This window comes from Bombus fervidus, chromosome 12 (genome assembly GCF_041682495.2).
Source record: "Bombus fervidus isolate BK054 chromosome 12, iyBomFerv1, whole genome shotgun sequence".
NCBI lineage: Eukaryota > Metazoa > Arthropoda > Insecta > Hymenoptera > Apidae > Bombus > Bombus fervidus.
The window spans coordinates 10,830,807-10,852,426 of NC_091528.1; the positions used below are offsets into that span (position 1 = coordinate 10,830,807).

At 45.3% G+C, this 21,620-nt stretch overlaps 3 protein-coding genes across 7 annotated transcripts in view; 2 read left to right on the plus strand and 1 right to left on the minus strand.

Moving 5' to 3' along the window:
- Lar (tyrosine-protein phosphatase Lar) overlaps nucleotides 1–21,620 on the minus strand; it is a 281,226-nt gene that overhangs the window by 247,982 nt on the left and 11,624 nt on the right. The gene's annotated exons all lie outside the window — the stretch shown is intronic.
- Meng (serine/threonine-protein kinase meng-po) overlaps nucleotides 1–21,620 on the plus strand; it is a 215,426-nt gene that overhangs the window by 46,095 nt on the left and 147,711 nt on the right. The window lies entirely within an intron of this gene.
- LOC139992672 (cell adhesion molecule 2-like) overlaps nucleotides 1–21,620 on the plus strand; it is a 149,794-nt gene that overhangs the window by 35,182 nt on the left and 92,992 nt on the right. The gene's annotated exons all lie outside the window — the stretch shown is intronic.

Consider the following 21,620-nt stretch of genomic DNA (forward strand, 5'->3'; position numbering starts at 1 on the left):
CTTCCCATCCGCCAGGGAATCCATTTCTAGGAAAAGCAACTCTCTGAATGTTCAAATTCCCTCTAAATGCCCACTCGTCAGTTATCCAGCATGCCGGTCTATCACCGCATTGTTTTGAAGCTCGTGAAGCATCTAGGCAAGCATTTGCAATCTGACAACGCCAGTTACCACTTCACGAGATGCTTCCATTTGTCAGCCATAATTACGAAGATACTTCGTGTTAGTTACATATTTGACAAGAAACGGTTCAACCATTTTCCTTCAACTTCATAAACTCTAGAGATACTTGGTCGTTTCTTATCAATCGAGAAAATAAGATGAAAACTGAGAAGATAAATGTTCTTTATCCGTATAAAATGTTGTTGTTGAAACTGCAAAAAATAAACGACTATGGTCGTGGAGAATAGGAGGAGGTTGACGATAAGAAGACACTCGAGGAAAACAATGCACTATGCTCGTTTTGCTATAATACAAAAGAGAAGCACGTTGCGTCATTGACGACAGGGTTATAGCAGGGTGCTAACAGCCTCTTGTTCCGCAGTTAGGATTATTGTCACAAACACGAGAAACTTTCTTCGTTCGCCAATTACAGATAATATCATTGTTTCTCTGAATCTCTTAACAACTATCTTCTATCGCCGTATACATCGATTACACGTTACGGCTGAACTATACTTACCATCGCTATTGCATAGATAATATATGGCAATGTATACCATACAGCTTGTTTCTGTCCTCGCGTTATATATTATTTTGTACGCTCACTGGGTGCAACGATAAGCCACCATTCATTTCGACTTCTTTGGTGCGATATTTATTTCTTTCGGCAGTCTAATCGTCCAGTATTAAATCTGCCGTGCGATACTGCAACTCGTATAGTATTTGTGTAATGCGTGGATATGACAGCAGTAAAAATGGTACGAGCAGTGAGAGTAGACGAGTAGTAATCTCTTCTATGATATGGTATAATCAAGTTTTACATCGATGCATCAAATAACGATCCCGATTAACGCAACAACGTACCTATGTATGTGTATATGATATGTATATATATCGTATATATCCTCGCCAGCAGCATTCTATTTTTCTCATAGCAATTAAATCACTGCTACGCTATATTTTACGCGGCTCTGACCGAGCTTTTAGACTCTCACCATTTCACGTACCTGTTAATTTATTTCTCGAGACGCCTTGTATTTTACCTAATTTTACGAGCTCGCAATATTGCGGAGGCTGCTACGTATAAGAATAACGACAGGAAATGTTGATTCGTGAAATTACTAAAGTCTCACTATCATAGTGAAGGAGATGGTTTCAGAAGCAAATAGAATAAGTAAACGTCGAGAAAGTGGAACGAGAAAGACGGACGATTGTACGCCGGCAAGACTATGCAATAAATAATAAAGGCAAGATCCCTCGAGTCTTGGAATCTACCTACGCCGTAGACGAGCCCGGGAGTAAAGTTTCCGGGTAGTTCCGTTGCACTGCCTAGGAGACCTTAGTCGAGTCGTACGTGGATATTCCGTAACACCTTTCTTTTTTCCTCTCCTTTCAAGAAAACAAAGTTCGCGAGACTTTTTAATGAAATTACTACACCGTATCCTATAAATAACTCAGCCGGTACGTTACGATTTTCAGCGTTCTTCGCAACCGAGAATCGTTTCAGTTTGAACTCGTATTTAATTTTCCTCACGACCGGCTAACGACGCAGACGGCAGGATTAGGTCTAAGGAATCGAGCGATAATCCGGCCTGGACGAGCGTTCTACTTGGGACGCACGATAAAGCCGGTCCCGTCTTTAAGTGGAAACGTTCGTTCAACGTCAGACGAGGCACGTACCAGAGCACCGGTGTCAGGGCGGAGCGTAAGAGGGTGAATAATCATTTTCCGTCGTAACGAGGGAGATCTAGTAGTAACCAACCCCACTTCGCGCTTTACTCCAGCTACGTTTCTATGCCCTTAACTTTCGATCAACGCGTAGTAGAGTCGCGATTCCATTTCGGAACAAAAGAAATTTTTGATCAAACTTGGAACAAAAATCGTGTTATAAATTTTTACCATCCGTCCATTTATCTTTTTTTTTTCTTTTTTTTACTATCGATATCTCATTTTTTCCCCTCTTTTCGATTTTTTCGCCAACGATATAACTTTCCATATTTGCATTCCCTATTCCGAGTCCGACACTTTTTCCCATTCGAAAATCGTTGGCGGAAATCCTGCCGAATCATAGCTATTAGCTTCGTTAATCGTAATTTTGTACTAAAGAGAGGACACAATTACTTCCGTGATCGTAAATAATCCAGATCGTTCGGATAACGTAGCTTCGTTACGAACAATTAGACGACGTGAACGTTGTTTCCTACAGCTGACTAATTCTTGTCGAGCTCGATTCTAATACCGTTTAGATTAAACGTCTACCACGAAGGGAATTGGAATTCGTGAACGCGTAACTTCGAAATCGAAGCCTATCCACGTTTTAAAAATTATTGTTAAAAACGTTGAAAAGTTGAGAAAAGTTTCTCCAATCGCTTGACGATAATTATTTAGAAAATATCGCGAATCGTTTGAAAGAAATACACGGAAACACGTCTTGCCGCGAATGTCTTATCGTTTAGTAACGACCACGGGATTCGTTTTATGCGATTACAAGTCTGAGAGACATTGGAATTATAATATTTGGACGGTGGAGTTGGGTGTGATCCAAAATTCTCGATGAAAATCACGGGTCGAATACGATGCAGTGGACCGAACGAAACTTGGCGTTTACGTAATTTCCAGCTTCGCGTCAGCGACTATACCGGTAAAAGGTCGATAAATGTAAATCGCAACGACCATTACCTGTCGGTAGTATGGATAAACGTTCTCAAATAATCATAACGTTTTACAATTAACGTAACCAACGTTTACCGATTCGGCTGAATAAGTGGCTGGAAAAATTGAAATCTCTTGGGAGGTAACATCTGTTTGATCGATTAATAATCACTCGCTGATATTATTCGGTAGAATCCGGACGAATAAGAATTTGGAAAGGTGGATCGAAAAGTTTGTAGTTTGGTCTCGGTCGATCCACTTAATCAGTTTCCTCGAGGCGATCGTTATTCAAATTCGATTGAGACGTTCCGGGTATGTCGGTGAAGACAGAAATCACTGGAAGTAAAATTTCGCGCATTGGATTAACGACGGAGGAATAGATTTTGCGATTGGATTGCGTCGAATGGTCCGTGGTATCTAGCAACAACGTCGAACGCCGGTATGCGAACGATCAGGGAGCGAAGGAGAATAGCCGGTGATTGAGGGAATATAGGGGAGCCATCGTCGAATATAACTCACGTCGCAGTCGAACTGTCTCACTGGGCTAGCTCGTTGGTTGGCCGGTCGACTGGTTGGTCGGTTGGTTGGCTCGTTCGAAACGATCACCGGGCATATTAACGAACGCACTAGGGCTCATAAATCATGCCAACGCAGGGACCAACCAATCGAATAGCCCTGTTAGGTACGAACAGCCAATCGGAGCCTCGGTCGAACGGACGTGCACGTCGAACGAATCCCACGTCCCGGAAATTACGTGTCCGACTCTAAACTCTGATGATTGATGAGCCGGCTGTAGCTAGTGGAAATAGTGTGCACTCGCATTCTCTGTGTCTCTTTCCGTTCCTCTTTTCCTTTCCATCTCTTACTTTCTCTCTTTACCTCGAAACGATTTGCTCCTTGCTGCTCGAAACCTCCCTGAAAGCTCGCACGTTCCTCTTTCCGATGCTTTTCCGTGTCTCTTCGTCACTGTCAGATACGTAAGCGTACGACGAACCTCTCTACCGCGCGGTAGTAATGTTTTTCGATTAACCAGTGTCATAACGATTCTGACACGTTCGATCGCGTGACGTACACCCTGCGTTCGTTAATGGCAGATAAACGGCGCGAGACTCGCCTTATTTCCAATATCGCTCGTCGTTCTTGCAGATTCCGCTAGTTGTTAATAGTTTCCGTGTAAGGAAAAAGAAAAAAAGAGAAAAAAAAAGGAAAAAAGAAAAATGGAGACGTGGAAACGCCTGCAAGTTTCATCCAATAGTTTTGTAGGTATCTTCGCTTCTCTCTTTGATTCCTTCGAAAATGTTCTTGCGGTTGGATCGTCTGTGCACGAGCGCACACACGGTTGTCATCGAGATCAAAGCAGTCGCGAAACGAGGGGATTTTAATGCGTTTGCCAAAGCGTCTCGGTCAAAGCGAGCGTAAAGAAGTACGAAGCGGAGAGCGTGGTTCGACAGAGGGATGAGAAGAGCCAACGGAGAAACAGACATTTTTCCTTCTTCTCGCACTTTTCAAGATTACAAAAGTAAGGTTGCATTGACGAGCAACTTGACGTTAGACATCGTTCGTTGCTGACTGCGATCAATCAACGGATATGATCGTATTAATCGGCGGCAAATTCGTTTTCTGTTATTACGTAACGCGTCGAAAAATCCTACAGCTTGGACGATTTGGCAAAATTCGTAATAATCCGTGCGTTTCGATAGAGCAGAGTGACTTTGCGCGAGAGAAGTCGGATTTATAGTCCGATTTTGTACAGCAGCGAAGAGAGGAAACGATTTAGCGCGAGAAACTTGAAACGTAATTCCAGCCTTTAACTATCTGCGCTCGGGAAACGTGAAAAACTGGCAAACGAGTCGCCGAGGATTTAGAAAATTCCAAATTCAGCGTGGACCGTGAACGAAGGAACGGGAGATTATTTTTTAAATTTATTCTTTCGCGTGTTAAGCTGCTCGCCGTGTTCTGAGTGGACTGAGCGGAAGAAAAAGCAAACGCGAGAAGATAACGAAGCGAGTCATAGGCTAGAACCGAGGGGAGAATATGGAACGAGATAAAAGCGAATGGAGGAAAGAGAAGACTCGAGAGAGACCTGGCGCACTCGAAATGATTGAAAGACCGAAGAAATTGAATTCTCGCATTCGATCGTGCCAGCTCGGGTCCTCTAATTGAACGACTCCTCTTCCCCTTGTTCCTCCGTCCCTTTTCGCTTGTCAATTCTTCACCCCTCCCTTCGTTTCCTTTAGTATTTCCTACTATTCCACGCCACTCGTCTTCCCGTCTCATTTTCTTCTCCGTCGTTTAAGCGGTCCCCTCCTCTTATTCTCTCTAACCGACGTTCTGCCAGCCAGTAATTCGTTTATCATCAGCGCTTAACCGTAGACCGAATTAACACTACGAACGACAATCGCATGGACGTTGGAGCAGCGAACAAGACGATTCACGAAGAACGTAATCAGGCTACTCGAACGATGCTACAGGAAAACCACGAGAACCGTAACGAAACGACTTCGATCTTAATTGCGTTAGTTTCTGCACCAGATTTATGATCTATCGTCGGCGTTGGTTTCGAAGGAAACATAGGAGGAAGCATAGGAGGAGCGCGTGATACGTTCTCGCATATTCTTCGGCCGTATCAAACTCGATGCTTCGCGTCGGTTTCATATCCTCAAAACGAAAGGAACCGTAGTTTCGCGCGTTCTTCGTTTTCCTATTTACGAGAGGATCGTAAAACGACGTTTGACTAGCAGTAAAACAGGGCAACCTAAATTCTTGGACTCGCTTGGATTTCTCACGGACACGGGTTTCGTCGAGTTTGCACGGCAACGAACGGCCACCGATTTCATCGATCAAAAAATTGGTGCAATGGCGAACCGAGCTGGAATCGAGCCAGATCGCCGTTGTAAATAACAAACGACTATTTATTTTTGCATCTACAAAGCTCCGCGCGCGCATCTTTTTACAGCACGGTAGCTAGTGAAAATACTTGCTCAAAATGTTTGTGCTCCGTCCGTTTCAAATTTATTTGTTATTTTAAGCGCAAAACGTATTTCGGTCTTCGTATCGGGAACCGTACTTGGGAACAACTACGGTTCGTCGATCGAGGCAACATAAAAACAAGAGATAAAACGGTGAATGGAAAGAGAAGGGAAGAGAGTCGGAGTAAACGGATAGAAAAGGAAGTGCATGCACGAGGTAGAAGCGCGGAGGTTGGGTTGGTCCGCGCCTCGGTTAATAAATAGCAGCAGTATGCAAATAAAGTCAATCGTGCAATCGTTTGAATTTTAATTCGTTGAAATAAAAAATGAAATTTGCTGCCACGGTTACAAGGCGAGCGAGCGAGCTCGTGCGATCGCTGTTGCTCGCCTATGATCGATAAAATCGAGCTTCACGCGACTATGACGTTTCCGTCGTATAAGCATGTTACGCTAAACGTTAGAATAGGCAGGATTTTATCGAAAAGCGTGAAGAAATCGTAAAGATGGTTGTCACGCGTTGTAAAATGGGCGTAGACCTCTTAATCGTGAAATTTTTTACGAAACTACAGCTCGTGCACCGGTACAAGTGGACTGCCATCGCTAAAGCAAGTATATAAGGGCATTGTTCACTTCCTGTTTTGAATATCGAATTTACGAGCAAAGTTATGTGCAGCGCCCGCAAAATCTTTCCCTTTCCCTTCGCCTCTCGACCACCCCCTTTCTCTCTTTCTCTGTCGAGATTCTAACTTGGCCCGTAAAACTTCGGTCGGAACTCGTCTTCGAAAGGCGGACTTTCCTCTTAAGGGTTTCCAAGCAAGCAGGGAATATGGTCGAGGTGTCGTAAGAACGATCGTAAGATCTACGATTCGTTTTGCATTCCGCGATATCCGTTCTCGTAGCCGCGAGAAAATCGATCGATTCGAGTCATTTGACGCGGCGAGTGAAGCGAAAAAGACAGGGGAAGACGTACTATACGTCAACTCTGGCTCAGGCAAAGACACGGCATAGGGAGAAGAAGAGGAGGCAGGGATCGAGGTTATGGATGAAAAGATCGAAAGAACGGAACGTGGTTCGATAGTCTCTCGGCAAAGAGCGACGGACGCTTCCTTTTGAGATAGGTGACGGAGAACCGCCGACAGAGAAAGTCTTTTCTGCGGCGAATCAAAAGTCGAATGTCGAAGGCACTTGCATTCTTGGCGAAGGGTATGTCGCGCGCTCGAGCAAGAAACGTCAAGGATTCGAGTTCCGAGTACGGCTTGCCACGAGAGCCACCGATTCCACCTGATGTCGTTCACCGACCTAGGCTTCATTTTCAGATCACGTACACGCCATTGCGCTAAGCTTCGCTCCTCTTACCTTCTATTTCGAAAGCACCGGATGCTGAAATCACTCTCCTTCGACTCTTTGCCTTCTTTTTCATTTCCTCCCTCTCGCTTCCCATCGCTCGCAATTTCTTGCGTATCTTTATTCTTTCGGCATTCGCCAACCCATTCAAACGCGTTTCCCGATACCGTCGCTTTTGCAAAAGCGAGTTGCTCTTCCATTTGATTTTGTTGTTAATTATTATCGGCCTTGGACAATTTTCCATGCAACTTTTCTCGTTCGTAGCACGTATTAATTCACGTTCGTTCCACGAAGAAGACCGATATTTCGTTAAAGTACGAATCTGGGCAGGAAATAGCTCGTGCTATTCCGGTTTTATTTCGTTATTTCGAAGTATTGGATAAGGAAAAGCTCGAGAGTTTAGATAAAGGTCAAGGAGCACAGCAACGAAGTAGTTAATTTTCTTATTTCGATCTCTTAGTTACAAGTCAGTTTGGTGCGATCGCGCGATTAGTAGTGTCAGATTAGCGTCGTCGCGTCGTTGCGATTTACTTACGACGATGCTTCGCGGTTTCTTTATATTCTCAGTAGCGCGATTTCAATTGCTACGATCGTGCGAATCGCGCCATTAAAACCTAATCCCGTCGAATCGAACAACGTCAGCGCTGCAACGACGGTATTATAGTCGCAACGTATCGCGTTGCTCATTTGCACCGGGCCTTATTCGTGACAATTCGTTCTAATTGCTTCTAATCGATTGCAATCGGCCTTTCTTCGTCGTTATCTGTCGTTGGTCGCTACATGCGTCGTTATTTGTCGCCATACGTGCTCCTTCGTTGTTATTCGCAATTTCTATTCACGGACGCTATTCGGTCGATACGAAGCGAAGCGCGTGAAACATTTCGACTTTCATCCATTGGCAGTTCGTTGCGAATCGAGTGGTTCGTTATCGACGCGAATAAGAAACGACTGAAACGAAGAATAGGGACGAGCGAGAGACGCAGCGTAGGGAAAATTGATCGAGATCGAGCGGCGATCGGCTAGTCACGAATCACGAATCACGATTTACGGAAAGAGTAAACGAAGCAGTGGCGTAAGAGGGGTAAGTAAATACGAGGCGAGGGTGGGAACGTGGAACGCATTGTACACAACGAAGGTCGTTCTCGAGTGTCTATACGCGTATTCTGACTCACGTACGACCACGAACGAGAATATACGGGCGTGCGAACAAACTACAACGAACGAGGGGAACGTTCGCCCTCGATCGTGATTTCCGAATGCGCTTCTCTGTACAAACGAACCGTCCGACAACGTTGCTACGCTACAAGCACACCGACAGATACAGAACGGTGAAACAAAACGACGAGCCTCCCGCTAAGACGCCCGGCGAAGACAACGAACAACAAGGAGAGACGAGCTAAGAGACGAGAACGATGACCCGAATTCTGTCGTGGAAAATCTGCTGGGAAAATACACGGTTCATTGTGCGGCGCGGCAGTTTGACAAATTGTATATGTCTACAAAACCTACTTCTCCTACCTGCTTCACCCGTAGCTGCTCCTTCACGAGACCCCCTTGTTCGCGAGGCAGGTTCGCGTGCATGCGCGAACCAGCATTGTCACCGAATAAGAAAAGGACACAGCATAGACAGTTTACACCGGTTCGGCCGACATCGACCAAAAGAGAGGAGATCGCCCGTTCGAAAAGGCACGTTCCTTCTTCCTCGAAACGAGGAATCACAGTACGGATCGGCGATGCGATCGATTCGCGTAGCGTACCTTTAAATCTCGCGTTCGAAGCGAGATCGTTTGTGGCTGGGCACTATACTACGATTAAGGCAATCTCTCGCTGAAATCGCGACACGACGGTTGGCGACCAGCGCGCAACTAGGTTATTTTAAATACTTTATAACGCGAGCGCGAAACACTTTGGCACGAACGATGAAACAATTAACTGTCTGTTTTAGAATCGATAGATCTGATCGACTTAATGATAACCATCGTATCGTGTGGGGTATTCTATACTTAGGGAAAAATTGTTTGTACGTCTGAATAGAATAAAATAATATCAAACGCGAAACAAACTTTGCTATAAAATGCTGTCAAATTCTGTCTGTCATAAAACTACCGCTTTGCAAACTAAAATCGATATCGTGCTTGTTTTCAATTCTTGAAAGTTGTAGTTAACGAGACAGAGCTCGCTAGAGAATCATATTTTTCTTTTATATATAAATTTTTGCGTAATTTTACAAGGCTAGCTATACCGTGTCAACACGTTTGTTCGTGTAAACTGTGTTCATCGTTTGTTCGTTCGAACGTATAATTAGGCGATCACGGTGCAGGTTACCACTTGGTCGTGTAAATGTCAACGGGAAGAAATGACGCACAACGAACGATTCGTCGATACTAACGACAGTATTTTTTAATCGACATTTGCCCGGTTGCGTAGAACGCTATCGGCGATAGGTTGAAATTGATAAATCGCTGGTTCGCGTCGAACGATACCGAGTACCAGGATATCGGATAGAAAGAGGAAAAGAAGGAATCAAAACAGCTGGCGTGTCGCGTAAATTGATCGAAACGAAAAGTTTTTAAGCCAATTGATTCAACGGGTTACACATCGTTCATCGCTCTCCGCCGTTTTTCCCTGTCTCTAAAAAAAAGCAAAAAAAAAAAAAAGAAATATTTAATTCGCTTTCCCCAAATCCCGTTCTAACTTTAGTCGCGTCGATGCGCTGGAATCATCGTACGACACAATTCTGGTTAAACCGTTCTCGCCACGAAAAAGTTCGATAGACTAGGAAATTTTGTTTACGCATAAGGCAAACAAAATAATCTCTTTGGATCGTGTTGACGACTCAAAGCGTACGAAATTCTCGCTGACGTTCTACAAACCCGTTCATGCTCTTTGAACGTTACGTAACACCGTCTAATCTGTCCGATACTTCGATTAACTAACCATCGAGCAAAAACCGAAGAGCCAGTCGATTTTCCATCAGAGTAATTTTTCCTCCGAGTACGAGCATCGATAGAGAATTGCCGAACCTGAGAAGAGAAAACATCCGCATGACCGGCCTTGCCGGATTAACAGTGTACACTTGGCTGAGGAGACGGAAGATGACGGTAAGCGGTACGAGATAGGACGCGAGCTCGCGCGGCGCGATGTCGGCGAACGCGGATCGTTTCAGCGGACAGCGGAAATGAGACGGTCGTTCGTCCCGCGGAACGGTCGAAGGGAAAGAAGATAGGACGTCGGGGGCAGAGCGAGATGCCGGAAAGGAGGATAGAAAGCCGTGGTACGGACGTACGGAGCTTCCTGATCGTCACGATGGTCGTTTTCGTCCCGTTCGATCGATACCCATAATTCCGACGAGTCGCGAACGGTGCCGATCGATACGGCAGATTTTCAAGCTTCGCTCGGTCCGTTCGGTCCGTCCGCTCCGTTTACTTCGTTTGCTCCGTTCGCTCCGTTTGCTCGGGGCGCTCGCACGAAACGGGAGACAGGGACTTGGCTTGGGAGCTTTGTCCCGTGCTGGACGAACGGCAAAGACCCTTTCGTGCGAAATTCCGCGTCAATCCCGTGGAATTAAAAGCTCGTCGAACGAATTTAAGTCGACGTTGGTCGAACAGAGCCAGCTAACGGCTGAACTGATCCAGTCGAAAAAAGAAAGTGGAGCTTCGAACGGAATCGAGAGGGGGTAAAGAAATCCAGTTCTTGACTCGGTCGTAGCTGCCTGGTTGAAAAGTTGAAGGGGATGGAGTAGAGGGTGCGTGGTCGCGAGAAGTAGGACGCGGGGATGCCGCGTGAAACGGCATCGGAAGAAGGAGTAAGGGAACCGAGAGGAAAGCGGCGGTTGGCAGATAAGATAAGGGTGAGAAATCGCGGCGCTTCTGGATGCGGTAACATTAGACCGCCTCCCGACAGCATCGCTACCTGTCCTTCTCCAGCACCGTTCCTTCACCAAGGCGTTGCTCTTCGGCTTAGCGTTCGAGCCCCCAGCAAACTCCTATCGTCCTCCGGCACGGTATCGTTTCACCGTATGGCCACCAGATACTCCGGAATATCGAACTATATACGCGTACACTATGTTGTCGCCCAGGATTCGCTCGATCGACAGTAGCAGGGTTAGGCCAGCGATGTAATGTCGGATTAACGGCAACTGGCCGATACTAAACCGTAGACCGAAGACGGATCACCTGGATCCAGTTCTCGTCTTCGCTGCTCGGCCATGCCATCGATCTAACTTCCAACGTAGTGCAAGCTACGGTAATACCTTCTTCTCTTCTTCCTTCGCTCTTTTATCCTTCGGCCATGTTTTCCAACTCGTTCTTTGGACATGTTCTTCGAACATGACGCGATCACGATTTTCCCACCCTTTGCCGTCTTTCACACCGCGCTATCGGCTCTTCATTGTTTTCTCTTCTTACTCCATGAATGTTTAACGATATTTTCTCTGATAATCGCAGCCAGCGTTACACCACTCGAAACGTTCGCAACTTTTCGCAAAACTTTATCGTTAAATTCATCAGCGCAACACGCGTTTCGAGAAATTACGTCTCTTTTTCACCTGCTAAGGAAATTTCAACGTGTTTCCTATACTCGACACGTCGGAGAACATCGCTCAACGTTGAAGAATCAAACTGTCGCGCTTGAGGTTTGTCTGCTTTCGTTTCGTTCTACGTAATCGAATAGTCGACCTTCTTCGAAGAACCTTTCTTTCCAAACGATCCTTATTTCTATTCGAAAAGATCTACGAAGAGGCTCTTTCACACGCGAAACCAATAACATTTTTCGCACTCTCTTCTCGATGGAGTACGAAGGTCGGTAAAGCTGAAAAGTGAACTCTCTCCCTCGAGTAGCACTCGTTGCTGTTAAAGAGAAAATACTCTCGCCGATTATCGATCTTCGAAGCTTGGGAACGAGCTTCACGGTTCGTCGAGATTATCGAGGAAAATTTTCTAGTGCGCTTCTTACAACTCCGTTGGGGTCTCTGTCGTCGTACTCATCGAAATTCTTTTCCAGCTTGTTATCTTCTTTTTAGCTTTGTCAGACGACTAGAAACAGTTTTACGCGTTTACGGATAATTTAGATCGAATCTATTTATAACGTAACGTCGCGTGTAGTTGGAAAAGCGACATTTCCTTCATTCCATGACCATCAATTGTACGTAAAATATTTTTGCCTAATCGTATTATCTGCGTATATCGCCTAATTACAAGACGTACAAGGCCGTTGCTCGATGAATACGCAATGTGCGCATGTCGTAACGATTCGATGGTAGCTGAATGATACGATTGTCCCGAAGCATCTTATTCGTTACGTATTACGAATAGACCGTTAACTGGTCCCGCTAAGAATCGACTAAACTGTCGCTCTGGTTAATGGTTTTGCGATTAAGGAACGCGGGGTTCGTTATTGACAAAATTCGCTTAGTTGCCAACCTAAAAAATTTGTATCTCCATTAACTTTGCCAAATGGATGATAAATTACTTCCTAAACGGATATTCCTCTCGTCTAGCGAATGCTCGACGAATATACTCGACGTATTACGAATCTTTACGTATCTTCCTACGTCTTCGTGTATTTTATGTACATTTTTTAAACAGCCTTTACGCGCTCCTTTTCAAAAGCATACCGCTGCAGAGTCGCGTTCCTTTCTAATTTGATCTTTTAAATTAAAAGCCGGCTCCTCGAGATGGTCGTTCTTCTATCCCGGATGCCATTCCACCGTTTGATATTCCGATCTCATCGGATAATCGATTTCTTGGTAATGAGCCAGATGCCTAATGTTCGACTATCAACTAAGTAACTGTTAGCTCGTCATAATTGCAATAGAGACGCGCTTTTGAAGTATATATATATATATACTTGGTACTAGAAATAGGAAAAATTAATGATTTCGAATTGTATAGCAGTCCATCTATATTTCAGTATAACGAAGTGTATGTATACTCGATGAATCATTGATGACGATGAAAAGTGTCGCTTTACATCTTTCGCGTATTTCTTCGTGTAGCTTCGTCTCCTTTCGAATTCTACTATTAGTTCAAGAACACCTTACAAAACATGTACAGTTCCAAACGTTGGAACGTATTAACATAACAATTACGAAACGACTGTCTGTTTCAACGTTTTATTAGCGTCAAAGCGTTGACAGATTGGAAACAGAAAGATGTTCGTAGTATAAAAATGTACGTACATTGATCGTTTACCTGCTCGAATTTGCTCCATAAGAGTATGTCGTTGAAGTAGGATACGTCTTTTACCGCGGATGGAGATTCTTTTGGCTCAAAGGCTTTCGCGAAAGGTAGCGGAATCTTCATATGAAAATATCGACGAGCGTCTCGGTGGAGGATCGATTACCGTGAAAAATAAATGTCGCGTCTCGTCCTTTAAAGATTTCGATATAAATATTCGACGATGCTGGACGTTGTCGACTAACCTGTTGTTGCATAGAATTACCGCTTACCCGATAAGCACGGCATGGTTAAAAAAAAAAAAAATGTCGATCGATCGATGCGCAAAGTATAAAATGAAAATACGATCCACGATCGATCGAGTTTGGGTTAGGTTTCGTTCGTTGAAGGAGGTCGTTCGATGGTACAAAAATAACGTTGTCGGAGGCTGCAGGGACGACTATGATAAATAGGAGAATCGAAGCCGAGAGGTACGTTCAATAGGAGAGAAACAGCGAGGCGGTCGCTAGAACGACCTAGAGACGTGCACGCGAGTATGCGGGTGTAAATACATCCCATGAATTTAGGTTAGTATGCGAGCAAAACCGCACCACTTCACAGACCAACCTGGCCCCGCTTAATTATTGTCCGGCTATAGGGATGATAATCGGCTCGAATTAACGTACCTACTTGGTCGACGGAGAAGCAAGTAAACGCAATCGCTCTCGGTGATTAGAACGTCCCAATTACCTTCTTAACAGAAACCTTTCCCACTTTCGCCGAAGTTTGGATGCCGAAATTGCTCACTCGCGAAAGTTCTGCTCCTCCAAACGTTCATCCCTTAAAGTCCTGTCAGGGTTTAAATATTCAGAAAATTTCACCTTCTTTGCGGCTTTCTCCGAGGCAATACGAATCTTCAACTTACTTTTGGACGTTAAATAATAAAAGAATCATTTTGGATATTACATCGTATGCGGTCGTCGTTGAATTATTCTCTCTGAATTTATATCACAGGCGCCTAAGTAGTTTCTTTCTGTCGCGTTAAATATAAATATACGGACAAATGGAACAACTGATCGTATCAACTTTGTTTATCGGAGGATGCGTCTATTTAATTTTTCGTCGTGTTCGTATCTGGCATTTTGTTATATTTCTTTCCTAATAACGAATCTAATCAATTTTTGGATCCTTTTCATGCTTCATAGCATAGCTAATTAGAAGCAACGTTCATCCATACCATTCGATTTGAACGACCGTGTTAATGCGCGCGATTGATGTGGTTTACGACAAACACCGATAACCGATTCGTAATTATCGATTTCGAAGTTTCCTAAAGCAACGTTTCACAGACTCCTGCGTAGATCGTGCGAGGGTATTACGCGGCCGCTCGACTACATTCTCGAGCAGCAGCGCCGACCCGTATGCGCTATAATAATTTAATATAATGTCAAGTATCGGGAAACTCGTAGGAGCGTAACAATAGAAGGAGACGGCTATGGTAGTCGATGGAGTCGCCGTGAAATATTCTCGATATAATGCCATAGCTTCTTCCCTCTTGACGTTTTCCGGCTTAGACCGCGCAATGACCCATCCTCGTTTCGCTTCGTCTCGATACTCGATCCTACTGACTCGTCGTTACTTTCGCCGTTTATCCTTCTCCTCGGTCGAAAAGGCTTGCTTTATTCTTCGCTTTTCGTTTATTCCAGCGTAAGGATTATCGTCGTAGCTTCGTTTCGTTTAGCGTCAAGAGAAATGCAAGTGAACCGATGGTCGTACGAAGCGACAATTAACGAGTAATTGTTAGCACGTTGAATATTCAGAGTTGTAATCCATCGGGATATACATGGTTATTTCATAAATATTATTATTTACCTATTTATAACCGAGAATATGGAATATTGGCGATTTTAAACTTCCGATCGTCGATATCTTAAATTTAAGCTTCGCCGATCTGATAGATTCCGAGGAAACAAACATCGGTATCATCTCGCAAGGATTTCGCTAATTTCATACGGCTATTCGTAATATCTAAGATGTCGATGAAACGGTACAGCTGCTCCGAGTACTCTAGTTGACGATAACGACGTCAAAGCAAATTTGAATTACCGTTTCGAGTAGTCTCGAATGGATCGTGAAAGGATAATCTCGCGATACTGAGATTTCTAGCGAATTGGTGTTGACTGTGAACATCGTTGTTGGTCGATTCGGAAAGGGACTTATTTTTCTCCGATTATCTGGAACTTTCTACCACAAAATCTGTGTGAAAATATTTCTCACGCGCAAAGTAAAACCATACGCCGAATTTTGTTACCATATAGAAAAATATCGTCCGCGCAAATAATATCTATCTGGTATGAACGCTGTTGTTGAACAAACAAACGACATTACGCGTATACGCAGGAGTATGGTTGGCAAGTATTTTACGAGCGCGTTACATTCATTTTGCGTAAATTGACATGGTCATTCGTTAGGTAACACGAATTTCCGAGTGCACGAGGATCTACGTATTTGACATATTCCATTATCGAACGATTTTTCAAGCTTTATTTTTGTTTCATCTTTCATTCTGCTAGCTCGTTCGTTTCGCATTTATTTCACAGCTTTTCGGTATTGTTGGCCGAAAAATCCAGGAAACTTTATACGGTAAACATTAAGCGTGGCCGTCGAACGATATATCGTACGAATCGTTATTTCTTCCTCGCTTATATTCTCGAAAAATACAATAAACCGTGTAGGTAAAGTTTCTTAGAAATACTGTTTGGAGAAGAGCGACCGTCCGTTCGGGAGTCCATTTCGGTTGAAAGCCTTTCCGTACGCTCGAGATCTCCCGGCTTCAATTCGTTGCAAGCGAACGAACTGTTGTAGAAACTTGATTTGCATCGACGTACTTCGCGACTCGATGAACCGACACATCGTCACAGCAAACCGACGAAGAAGGGACAAACAGAAACAAGAACGAAGAGAAATATCATATATCCGAGTAATTCGGATATTTTGATACGAGAAATACGAAACGCTGGTATTTCGCTGTTCTTGTAAAATATAGGACGCTCGAGCAAGTTTGTATTCTAATTAAAGCCCGCGAAGACAGCGGTTCATTTGACAAATACGTACATTCGTGATACAAATACGCTTTTCGAGTCTTTCTTTTCACCGTTATGCAGGAAATCTCGACGACGAAGAAATAATTATTTCTTAAATCGTTCCAATTCCAATTCCAAATTCTTCGTCATTTTATCGTACTATCGAGAGGCTAAATTCTCGGAATTTCTCAGATATACTTGTACCGATGGAATTTTTAGGTCCGCGTTCTCCGTAAGGTTAAGAGAATCGCTAAACCACGACTGGAATATTTTCAATGATGAAATCGATCACGTTCCGCTTCTCTCTACCAGGCGAATGCCTGGTTCAACGAATGCATTGTTGCGTGCATAAATTTTAATGCAGCTTCCTCCCTCGCCCCGTTCCTATACACAGAACACAGAAAACAAATACGTACACGATTTAATGCACGAACTGTTTCGAAGACGAAATTGCCGCGCAAATTGCGCCACATAAATTATTCCATGACTTGAAAGATATTAAAATATAATGGTTGTTAAATATGTTTGTTTTTCCCAACAGGAAAGTATAATTTCGTTTGTTGTTTCTGCGGATTCGCGCGAACGTTCGATTAACGACGCGTGCACGTGTCGCTTCTCGCCATTTTACGACTTCGATTCACGCTCGTGTTTCGCTTGGTTTTCGTTTTGCGCGCGATACCCGTCAAACTGGAGGAACGCAACTGCCGGTCGTTAATAATCGTTAGACGTTGACGACGAGGCAACGATCTACGACGCGATCTAAGAAACGAGGCAGTCTGATAGGGCGTCACTGTGGCTCGCAAGTTGCACGACTAACGCCCTGAAACGGATGCGATTACTACGCGATACCTTGTTCCGTTCGTCGTTGGCGCGAACCTTATTTCTATGCAACGTGCAGTCGCTCGACCGGTGTGCTTTCTCAATGCCCGGGCGAAATAATCTCTGGAGGACTAGCTTCATAGCCAAACTTGGAGTACCGGGATATAGGTACATAAAACTGACTCCGCGCGAAAGTAAAATAGCAAAGTAAGCTTTATAGGGATCTCTCGTTGCAGCCGCGATATACAGCCGCACATTCGCATATCCGACTTTGCTTGTAAACCGCGGCTCGAACCACCATTCGACTGTTTATCACCGCGATGTATCGTCGCCCGTCTGCTCGCTCGGTGGCAAAGCATAGAAATAACCGATAAAATTTCCTCCCTTAATAACGCCCAACCGAGTTTCCTCTCTTCCTTCCGGTGTCGCGTATTTCGTGGCGTTATCAGGCTGAACGAGCGTAGAGTTTCCGAATGTCTGGGAATACTCGCGCGGCAAACCTCGAAACGAGCCACAATGCCAAAGCTATCGCGATTATTTCGCGCGAATCGTTTTAACGAGCTCCTTTGCGTGAAAAAAAAAAAAAAAAAAGAAAATTCCCCAACCATCTATGCGTATCTCTCGCGCGTCCTCCAACCTAAAAAAAAAAAACACGATTCGAGCGAAAAGCACGGGACGAGTCGGCCGAAACGAAGAGAATCCATTCTTAGCGCATCGCAGCGAGAAGAAAAACGAGCGATGGACTGGGCAATAAAGTTGACGCGGTAATTTGGCGGGCCACTCCTTCGAATCTAGGTGTGCGTTATTTACGCGAACGCTGCAAAAGAGAGAGAGAGAGAGAGAGAGAGAGGGAGGGAGAGAACGGAATGGCAGAGTGGTAGCGGTGGTGGGATATAGTGGTGGTGGCGGACAGCGTCGACTCTGGCGGAGGTGGGGTTGTGCAGGGTGCTGTCTGCAATGTGCAATGCATTGCAATGCACCACGATACGAAACCACTTGGAGTTTTCACGGAGTTGCATCGTTGCGTCGTTGCACGGTAGCACCGATGCCAGGTTCGTTCCGCTTGTAACGTGTTTGCGGGCGACGGGCATAGAACGAGGCGAAACGAGAATTCTGGGCAATCGAGAAAGAAAGAGAGAAAGAGAGAGAGAGAGACGCGGGAGAGTGAAAGAGAGAGAGAGAGAGAGAGAGAAGAGGGAAGGAAAGAAGGGGTAGCCGAGGAACGGGTGGAGAGGGAGGAAAGTACGAACGGATGGTCGAAAAAGTTTTATCGAATGCGGTCGTACCGCCTTCGGTGTTGCGAAACACAATTATCTTCGTAACGTCGCTTACGCCCAGTATCTTGCGAGTATTCCGAGTTGGACTATCCTTGGTTGGACGGCTGGATCGTATAATTCTCCGTGGCATCGAACCACGAGGTCGGTGATCTCTTCCAGTCGCGTACGTGCAAACCGCCTCTAGAGAGAAGGTATCGGACCGAGCTGTTCGTACGACTCCTAACTACACCAAATAGGTTTCGGTTTGAACACGACTCGTACATTAAAGGTTAGCTCCTTGTCGGAAAGACGGGTTTCGAAGGAAGGGGGCAGTTGAGGGAAGTCGAGGACTTTAACACCGAGAGAGAACTGGTAGCCACCACGAAACGGAACTTACTCGTGCCAAAAGTCGAAAGCCGCACCGACGAAATCGATCCGGTCTCTCGCTCCACCGGTTATAGACGTAATCGTCGAAACCTCTTTGCCTAGCGTAGACGATCGAGAACGTTCCTCGATTCTGTCCCTTCGCATTTTCGCCAAGAAAAATACTCGTGCTCGCGTTCTGTTTATTCCAACGACCACAGCTTTACGATCGTATCGAAACACGAACGAACGTCGCCGAAAATTTCTTCGCGCAGCACGACGCTCTCGCCCGAACAATTCGCTTTGTCTCGTTTCCAAGACGATCGATACGCACACTTTTCCACGCCGCAGAAATTTCGTCGAAACAACGGCGTCGACCGTCGACGAAGTAACAACGCCGTCGGAAGGGTATCTCCTCTGCCGCCGGTTTATGCATAGAAGAAATTGTACGTATGCTAGTATCTCGGAAGCGGCAAGCTCGATGCCAGGAATTTAAACGTGTTTTATCTGCTGGCAATGAAACGGCCAGGTACGTAATTGAAATAGGTCGAGACGCGATGGTGAATAACGCGATCCGATTATCGCGGCTTAGCTGCCGGGGATTTGTTTCGGTTGATACATGCCAGAAAACGAAGTTCCTCTGCCGTTGAATCGACTGGCCGAACGTAAAGTTAAGCGATTGTTGGCAGCGTTGTTTCGTCGTTCGATTTACCGCCTGATATCAGTTCACCGCGTATTAAGTCGGAAAAGAGAGGGGGGGGGAGAGCAGTAGCCGAAATTGCGTCTCTATCTAACTTGATCGGACAGGTCGTAACTATAGCGCGACAAACGTAGCAGTTCGATCAACGAGCAACAACGTGTACGAGGAATAGTTGCACACCGAGTATACGGATACAAAACAGTCCCTGTTCATGCATACTTTAGCAGCAGCTGTCCTAGCAGCTCCAATTCCCAAGCGTGTCGATAACGCGTCGGCTTAAGCGCCGTTCACAATCGTGGCATTTCGATGCCTCCAGCGACCCTCCACGTGTCGATCATTTTGGAAACTGGTTTCAAATTGACGCGTCTATCGATTCGCAGTCCGCCGCCCCTCTGGTTACGAAACGTGCTGTTCACACGATGAACACGTTAAGATTTTTAATCGAATTTAATACAACATCCACCACCAGACGTAATTAAATTCTTACTCCCACGCTTACCAAATGCAGTTTCGTCTCTTTTACGATCAAGCGTACGAATAGCAGCTCAGACGTCAAATGTCGTAACTATTTCGCTGATAATAACCCCGCGGTCTACCGAACGATCGTATTGGAAATTCTCTCGGAACGCTCGGGATAACGCGTAGATAACGCTATCGACTTTAATTACTTATAACCGGTGCGATCGCTTTGAGGTTAAAGCGAGTCGCTCTGGAATTGCGTTTACGCTTTATCGCTCCAAATTCCTGTTAATTCGCGTCTTACGACGTCATCGGGGAACCATCGCGCTACCGCCGCGTTGTCATTAAATTAAGCAACTACGTGTAGTCATTCAGAGTCGAGCGAAGAAGTTACTGCGCGACGCTTTAGTCGAGCGACTGACGTGGCGCGGCGCAAAAGTCGTATCTTTCTTCATACTCGTCTCGACCGTGTACCTTGGAGACTTTTTGGCGCAGCGTTCACCGAACGTCGGTCGTTCGTGGCGCGTATCGAACCATCGTGGATAAGCGTATCGCGCGTATACGCGATAGCGCACGCGTTTGCAACGGATGCGCTTGCATATCCACGGTAATTAGCTATCGGAAAATGGGTGCGCCGTGCCGTACGGCCCACTCGAATCTATGGAATACACGCTAGATATCTATCCCCTCTCGCCGTTGGTTAATCCCCGCTACTCTCGCGCATTCTCCACAATCTTGTCCGACTTCATCCCACGTTCCTTTTACACCCGCGTAACCCTTTGGCGCTGGATTCGATAGGCTCGACATGCCGGTACACGCGAGAACCGATTCGCTCGATCGAATTAGGCTCCTTTTGACATTTCGACCACCAACCGCGTCTCATTTTTTTTTTTTTTTTTCCACCTTTCGTATCGGTTCTTTCCCTTTGATGATTCTAGCACCGTAAAGTCTAGTCCCACTTGCACCCCGCTCTTCATGCTCGGCCTTTCCCTTTAACGCCACACGTATACACCCACGTTTCCCCAGCACTTGCTCGAGAAAATTTCAGCCAACATTTTCCTCTTGCTCGAAGAGAGTAGCGTTGAATCGTTGCTATTACAGCGACGGAATATGAAGCGTTTGCGTCTTTTATTTCGGTCTTTCGGCATTTTTCATGTCGATGCAACGTCGTCGTTCGTGTAACCTCGAGAGTCGCTCGGTCGTAGATTTCTCAAACTGGCGCTCCTTTCTGTAAATAATTCGTCGTGGAAATTTAAACCACAGCAAAGAAGGATGAAACAGACAATAGCGTAGAAACGCGTCGCGCGTATGTACTTGGTATATAACTTAAGACAGGTAGACGCGTAACCGTTACAATTTACTGTGTTATTGTAATCGTATTTTAACAAGAAGCACGTCACGCGTATACACAACGATTACCGGTAAATGTAAATATTCCGCTGGGATAACAGAACGTTAGTCGGTCGATGGAGGTTGTATCGTAATTGTGAGATTTCGCGCGAAAACGGTAAGGTATACGCGAAAAAGATGACGGCGAATACGTAGAGAGGAGTGCACAGCGGCAGCGTTGGAACGGCAAGAGACGTATCGTTTGTCGTTTCTCTTTGTTCCAAGCGAAGAGCAGGAGACGCTATCGAGCGTAATGCGGATCTCGAAAGGGC